This window comes from Phascolarctos cinereus, unplaced genomic scaffold (genome assembly GCF_003287225.1).
Source record: "Phascolarctos cinereus isolate Bilbo 61053 unplaced genomic scaffold, phaCin_HiC Scaffold_5;HRSCAF=322, whole genome shotgun sequence".
In the NCBI taxonomy this organism is placed as follows: domain Eukaryota; kingdom Metazoa; phylum Chordata; class Mammalia; order Diprotodontia; family Phascolarctidae; genus Phascolarctos; species Phascolarctos cinereus.
This window is the reverse complement of record NW_027555958.1, coordinates 252,846,200-252,854,065: the sequence shown is the minus strand read 5'-3', so window position 1 is coordinate 252,854,065 and position 7,866 is coordinate 252,846,200.

The window sequence follows — 7,866 nt, the reverse complement described above, 5'->3', positions numbered from 1 at the left end:
AAGGAGAGCGATTAGTTTATGACGTTTCGATTCCCCTGGAACTCTACCTCTGTGCAATTACTAATTTAAGGCAATAGAGCTAACTATTATGCGGCTGTGTGTTTCCTCTTGTTCTTATATTTTCCCAGAACTAATTATTTTGCCTTGAATAACTCCATGATTACTTAGATTAATATATGTTTAAATTCCTACATATCTTACATTCCAATTTAGGGTTCAGCAAATAAAGTTTGTGATTAGGGCAATTTAATTCAATTCAGCAAACATTAAGTTCCTACAGGCACTGAATTAGGTGCTAGGGTTATAAAAGAGGGGAAAAAATAACTCCGTAATATCCCTGTCCTCAGTCAAATAGTGACAAGAGATTCTACTTATACAAAAATAAGTATGGTGCAAATTAGAATGTCTAAGGGGGAAAGAAGGAATGCACCCAAAGTACTTTATGAGAAAGGAGTGATCACTTTCAGTTGTGGGGAGGGGTGTCAGCATCGTCATCATAGCTTGCATTCATGAAACATTTTAAAGTAAGAAAGATAGGTTGGAGCCAGCTTATATAGGGCTTTCAAGTGTCAAGGTATTTCCTTGCCATCTTGGGCAAGTCATTTTCTTCTCTTTTTTTCCAATAAGAATAAAATTTAAATAAAAACCAAGGAAGGTTAACACAGTGCATCCCTTCCAACCCAGTAGCTAGAGGGTGGCAAAAATGGAACTTCCATCACTGGGCTGCAGGTGTCCAATTCAACCCTACTCTATAGGAGTGCCAACCCTCCCTCACCTCTCCCACCCCCAAACCCCTCCTTTACTCACTTTACCCTGGCAGCTATTTTGTCTTCTTGCTCTCTGTATGCTCCGGCTATAGAGTGAAAGGACTGCAATCCTCCACTAGAAGCAGAGTAGGCACTTATGGAGAGATGTTCCCTGATAATAATCAGAAGGGCATCACCAACCCCACATTTCAGTTGCTTGAGCCAGACCCCTTCCCCCACTATGGACACTGGGGTTCACAGGGGCCTGGTAGCTGCTCTATGGGACATTCCAATGCTACTCTTCCCTGCTTTAATCCCAGACCCTCCATTCCCACCCCAAGGTAAAGGTAGTTCCTGGGGCCAGATCAGGACCAGTGCCAGGCCTAGAATGGGTACCAGATAGCCTAGGCCCTAACAGAGCCCACTCAAAGATGGAGCAACCCCATGCCCATGTGCCATTCCTTATCCTACTGCATCTCAGTGGGAAGGTTTAAAGATTGGGGGTAGAGAGGGAACAGCACCTGCTGCCCTGTTTCTCTCTTTGCATTGTACAGTGGGAAGATTGCTGGATTTGAAGTCAGAAAAACTCAATTCAAATGTTGGCTCTCCCACTTCCTACTGGTGTGACCTTAGGTAGTCAATCAATCCCTTTGGGCCTCAGGTTCCTTGACTGTAAAATGGCGGGATTGAAAAAGATGATCTTCAAGTTCCCTTTCAGCTCTAAATCTATGGTATTATATGCCTGTATCCAGTGGATGCAGTAGAGGAATTATTTACATTATTTTAGGATTATAATTTGCTTTATTCTAAAATTATAATAAGTTCTTCACCTTATTTATTTATTTATTTTTGGCTAGGCAATAGGGTTAAGTGACTTGCCCAGAGTCACACAGCTAGTGAGTGTCTGAGGCCAGATTGGAACTCAGCTCCTCCTGATTCCAGGGCCAGTGCTCTATCAACTGCACCACATAGCTGCCCCCTTCACCTTATTTAAATAGATGAAATGGCAATCTAGCACATGTACAGACATCAAAGAATCATGAAGCCTGGAGGTTCATGGTTGGCTTCCCACGTGGCTGGGAGGAGCCTTTTTTCATTGGCTAGGAAGCTGCCTTACAAATGACCTGAGTCTGCATGGGCCAGGACTTTGACGGAGTTCCTATCTGAGGGAGAAAGTCTGGGGTGTTGTAATGCTTAAGTGAGATAATTAGATGTAGAGCAAATATCTTAAAATGATATGTAGGGGGCAGCTAGGTGGCCAAGTGGACAGAGTACTGGCCCTGGAGTCAGGAGGACCTGAGTTCAAATGTGGCCTCAGACACATAACACTCACTAGCTGTGTAACTCTGGGCAAGTCATTTAACCCCAATTGCCTCGCCAAAAAAAAAAAAATCAAACCTGATATGTACATGCTTGTTCTTATTCTTCGTTGTTATTTCTGTGTTCCAATGTGTTCCAATCACCAGGCCTTTAGTCAGGTGATAACCTCATTCCCTGAGACTACTACTGCCCTCCTGTTGAGCTCAAGCAAGGTTTATAGAGCAATATAAGAGTGTGCTGGGAAATATTTAACAGAAGTCAGGAGGATGTATGCCCTTACAGTTTTAAGTTTATTCTGTATTATTAACACTTTCTTAAGTCTAGAAAATCCATAAAACAATAGCTCAAACCCAGATTTGTACAGATTCCTGAAGTGTGAATGCTCACACAGAAAATATAACAATCAGATCTTGTAAGCAAGTTAGAGCTGCCTCTAGCACACACCTCTGGAGCAAAGTGACTCCTTCACCAATGGCTGCCTGTGTCAGAGCCAAGGTGTAAGGGGGAAGGCCCTGGCCTCCCTCCCAGCTTCCAACACCTCTTGCCCAAGGCCATATGGTTCATTTATTAGCGTGGTGTCTTCAGTCTGGGCCAGGAGCAAAACCACAAAGATCTGAGAATCCAGGAATCCAGGCCGGGTGTTGCAGTCCACCCAGCAATGGGAAGCTGAGGACCAAGAGTGGGGGCCTCCAGCCCAGTAGAATTCAGGTGCTAGCATTGGACCTGAACATAGTGGGACTAATGCCATTGTAAGAACTAAACTAAATTGTGGGAAATGTTTGTACATTTGTTCTTGCTATATCTTTGAAGTAAATATTGCTTTGTAAAAGCTATCTGATGTTGTGGTTAAATGGAGCTGGGGTGCTAGTCATTGGCACCTTAAAAATGGGGAGAACACAGCCAATGAAGGCTCAAGCTGATGGCAGAGAAAAAAGACTCCCAAATTGTGAGAGTACTGGAGAATGTTGAGGGAGTGGAAAGATGCAATAAGCCTAACCTTGAGAGAACAGCGCCTAAGTCAATATTATGTTACAATAGTCATGTTACAAAAAATGAGTTGCTGAAACTAGTATAAATTATTTTATGAAAAATTGGGGTAGCATGGCATTTTTTATACAAAAAGAGGGAGGTGTTGTTATATACACTTTGGAAACCACTGCCTTAAGATAACCTTAAAACTATCTTTGATTCCTCTTTCTTTTTAACCATTCACATCCAGACAATGACCAAACTTGATTGATTTTACTTCTGAAATCTCTTGAACCCATCTCCTCTCCATTTCCATTGCCATCACCTTAATATAGCACCTCACCCCACTTACCACTGAACTGTATACTTACTTATAATAGCCTCCTAAGAGTTTTTCTTTCATCCACTCTCTGCCCCCTCCAATCCATCCATCGTACAGCAGCCACAAAAAACTTTATGCATAGATTCAATTGAGTTCCTCTGCTCAGAAATCTTTAGTGACTTCCTCTTTCCTATTGAGTTAAATTCATATTCTTTTGCCTAGCATTCAAGACCCTCTATGACCTGGCACCATCTTACCTTTCCAGTTAAACAGATATTACTCTCCTTTTCAAACTCTGTTCTCCAACCAAACTGGACTATTCTCTGCCCCACCCTGTAATTGAAATGTCCTTCCCTTCTTGTTTTCACCTATTGAATACATCTTTTAGAGCCCAGTTTAATGAGGAGAACCTATTATTGAAACAGAAATGGAAAGAAATGACCGTGTCATCTTAGAGTTTATGATAGATAAGGAGGGGAAAGGTGAGCTTTGTTTGATATACGTTATAAAATTAGGGAATATGGTGCTTCCTTCTTTTTCTTTTTTGGTCTTTAAAAAATATTATTTGTTATATGGGATGGCTCTCAGGGAAAGATGCTGGTGATAACTAGATGATAAAAAGAAGAACATGTCAATAAAAATATTTTAAAAATTAAAAAAAAAGAAACCGTAGTGACTTCTTATGTCCCAGATCTATATAAAAAGTCAGCCACAAGCCCACAAGCAAAAGGAAAGGGGGCCACCAGCAAAGTGATGCCAGATCAAGCAAATAAGCCAATAGAAATGGGTCAGATATCCTTCAGGGCTCTGTGTCCAGCCAATGTAAGACCAGACAGCTTTTCTGAGAAAGTCCCAGGGTTAAGGGCCAGAAAGCCCCAGGGGCATCAGAAACCCATAGTGAGGGCATATCCCTGGAGTCCTAGGGGGTAGTAATGATTCCTGCAACAGGACAGAGTCCAGTCTGGGAAAGTATAAGTACCTAGCGAGGGTACCTCTAGGGCCTCCAAGGTCCCTAGTACTTTGTTCTGAGATGCCGTAAAGCAATGTTGTCAGACTCAGATAGAAACAGATCCCTGGTGGCTGTGTACTGACTTAGAAAAGGATAAGTTGGGGGCAGCTAGATGGCCTAGTGGATAGAGAATCAGCCCTGAAGTCAGGAGAACCTGAGTTCAAATCCGGCCTCAGAACAAACACTTGACACTAGCTGTATGACCCTGGGCAAGTCACTTAACCCCAACTGCCTAAAAAAAAAAAATCACAAATTAATATTAACCACATTGTATTAGATTTTTTTTTTATTTTGTTGAACATTTCCCAATTTTAATCTGATACCTGCTTTTGCCCACCAGCAGCAAATTTGACACCTCTGCCATAGAGGACCTTAAAGAGCCAGTGCTATGAACCTAAAAGATCCAACAAGGCCTAAACCCAGGGGGTAGAGGTCAGCACAGGAACCCAGGTGACACCAGATGAGACAAAGCCAGGCCCAAAAGCATAATGATGGGCAGAGCCTGGCTCTGGCACAAGGCCCCAACTAGAGCTGGTGAGATGAATAAGCCAAAGAAAGACACCAACCAGTTTAAAAAGTTATTATAGGTCTAGAGATCCCCAAAATGTAGCCTGGAGGGAGAAAATAACTTTGTAGCAACTGCAAGCAGAGACTTGAAAGTTGAAAATTCCTTAAGGACTACATGAATACTTAGAAGACATGAAGCAAAAGATAAAAAATGAAATAAAAGCTCTAAGAATTGGAAGGACAATAAATAGCTTGGAATAGGAAGTGGCAAATACCTTATTCAGGTATTAATTAGACTCTCAGAAAACTAGATAAACCAAATAAATCAATGACTTCATGAGACAGCAAGAACAAAAACAACAAAATCAAAAGGGTGGGAAAAAAATAGAAGAAAATGTAAGATATATGCTATTTTAAAAACTGATCTAGAAAACAGGTTAAGGAAAGACAAATTAAGAATCACTGGTCTTCCTAAAAACCATGATAGTAGACCTGAGATCAAATGTGGCCTCAGACACTTGACACTAGCTGTGTGACCCTAGGCATGTCATTTAACCCCAATTGCCTCACCAAAAAGAAAAAAAAAAGGGAAAAACCATGATAGTAGAAAGAAAACAAAACAAATCTGGGCCCTAACATGTCAAGAAATCATAAATGAAAACTGCCAAAGTATATTAGAACCAGAAGGTAAAGTGAAGATAGAAAGAAAAACCCACTAACCATCTCCTGAAAGAAACCTCAAGAAGAAAAGTCCCCGAAATATCATAGCCTAAATCCAGAGCTTATAGATCAAAGAAAAAATATTGCAAACACCTAGAAAGAAGAATTAAAGCACCAAGGAACCATAGTTTGGTAGAGCACTTTCAAACATTTCTGATGAAAAGACCAGAGATCAGTAGGAACTTTGAAAGAGAAACACAGGAACCTAGAGAAACCTAGAATGGCAAATTTATTTAAGCAATTGAAAAAATATGTATGATGATGTTATGCTAACATTCTAATGGCAGAGAAGAAACAAGGATCTTTTCAGAACCTCAGTATCTTCAAAGGGAAGTCTCGGGAAGTTAAATAAGAAAAATAGAGGACCTTCAGGCATAGGTTTCTATTCTGAAAGTTTTGAGAGTTTCAAAAAAGAGAAGGGAAAGTAAAAGGAATGCACTAATATAGAAAGGAGGAAGAAAGGGATAGAACTTATTATTTCTCATAATTGACATGCTTGAGAAGGAGATTTACAAACATAGAGGAAAGGGTGAGGGGAACAGGCATCAGATGAACCACACTTACATCTGAACCAGACAAAGGAATATTGAACACACACACACATACACACACACACACACACACAGGGTTTGCACACATGCACATACACACACACACACAGGGTTTGGTGTAGAAATATGTCAAACTCAGAAGGGAAGGTTCTATTATCAGGTAGGTAATAGTCACAGACAAAATAAATTTCATAACCCTGAAAGGAGAATTAAAAGAAAAAAAAGAAAAGAACTAGAATCTAAGGGAGGGGCAATCAGTTGGGAGTGGCTGAACAAATTATGATATATGGATATATGGATATGGTAAAGGAATATTATTGTGCTATAAAAATGATAAAAGAGATTTACTAGAATCCTGGGAAGTGATGAAAGAAGTAATGGAGAGTAAAGTAAACAGAACCAGGAAAATATTTTATACAATAACAACATTGTAAAGAAAAGCAGCTTTTAAAGACTTGAGAATTGTGATCAAAGCAAGGAGCAGCAACATCTCCAAAGGACCTGGAATAAAGCATGTTATCCTCCTCCTGATGGAGAGGTGAATGAAATGAAAAGCAAAAAAAGACATATTTTTGGACATGGCCACTGTGTGGATTTGTTGTAATTGATTATAGTTATTTGTTTTTTCTTTCTCTCTATTTTGTCTAGCACACACCTTCCCTAGTTTATACTTGGGAGGTTGGGGTTTTTTTTAATCTTTTTTTTTTTTCAGTGAGGCTATTAGAGTTCTGACTTGCCTAGAGTCACACAGTTAGGAAGTATTATGCATCTGACTGGATTTGAACTCAGGTCCTCCTGACTCCAGGGCCAGTGCTCTATCCACTGCACCACCTAGCTGCCCCTCTTTCTCTCTTTAGTTGGAGTGAGGGATTGAAGTAAAGGTGGGTTAGCAAGAGTGATACCCCGCCAAAAGAGGGCTGTTGAAGTGGTTTTTTTTAATTTCACTGAAGGAAGTTCAAAAGTAAGTACAGTCAAGCAGGACTTTTAAAAAAAAGTTTTTTATTGATATTTTCTGTTTCTTGCATTACCGTTTGTTCAGTCGTTTTCAGTCGTGTCTGACTCTTCATGACCCCATTTGGGGTTTTCTTGACAAAGATACTGAAGTGGTTGCCATTTCCTTCTCCAGCTCATTTTACAGATGAGGAAACTGAGACAAACAGGGCTAAGTGACTTGCCCAGGTTCACACAGCTGGTGTCTGAGACCAGATTTGAACTAAAAAAGATGAGTATTCTTGACTCTAGGCCCAGCATTTTATCCACTGCCCCAACAAGCTGCATCATCAGAATATCCTGTGTATACTTCCCTGTACCCTTCCCAAAGAGTCATACCATATGACAATTAGTATTTTGTTTGTTTGTTTGTTTTGCTGAGGCAATTGGGGTTAAAAGCTAGTACTCGTCAAGTGTCTGAGAAATTAGTATTTTTTAGAAAGAAAAAAAGAGTCAACAACAACATACTTTTTTTAATTAAACATTTTCTAATAACAAAAATCTATTTTCTCTCTCCTACCACCCCCATTGAAATAATGAAAAGCAAAAGCCTTATAACAAATATGCATTGTCAAGCAAACTAAATTCCTGCATCACCATGTACAAAAAATATGAAGCTCAATTTGTTGCTTAACTTTTCTGTCAGGAGGCAGGTAGCATACTTAAGCATTGGTCCTCTGAAATCATAGTTGGTCATTGTGTTGATCAGAGTTCTTAAATCTTAAAAAGTTG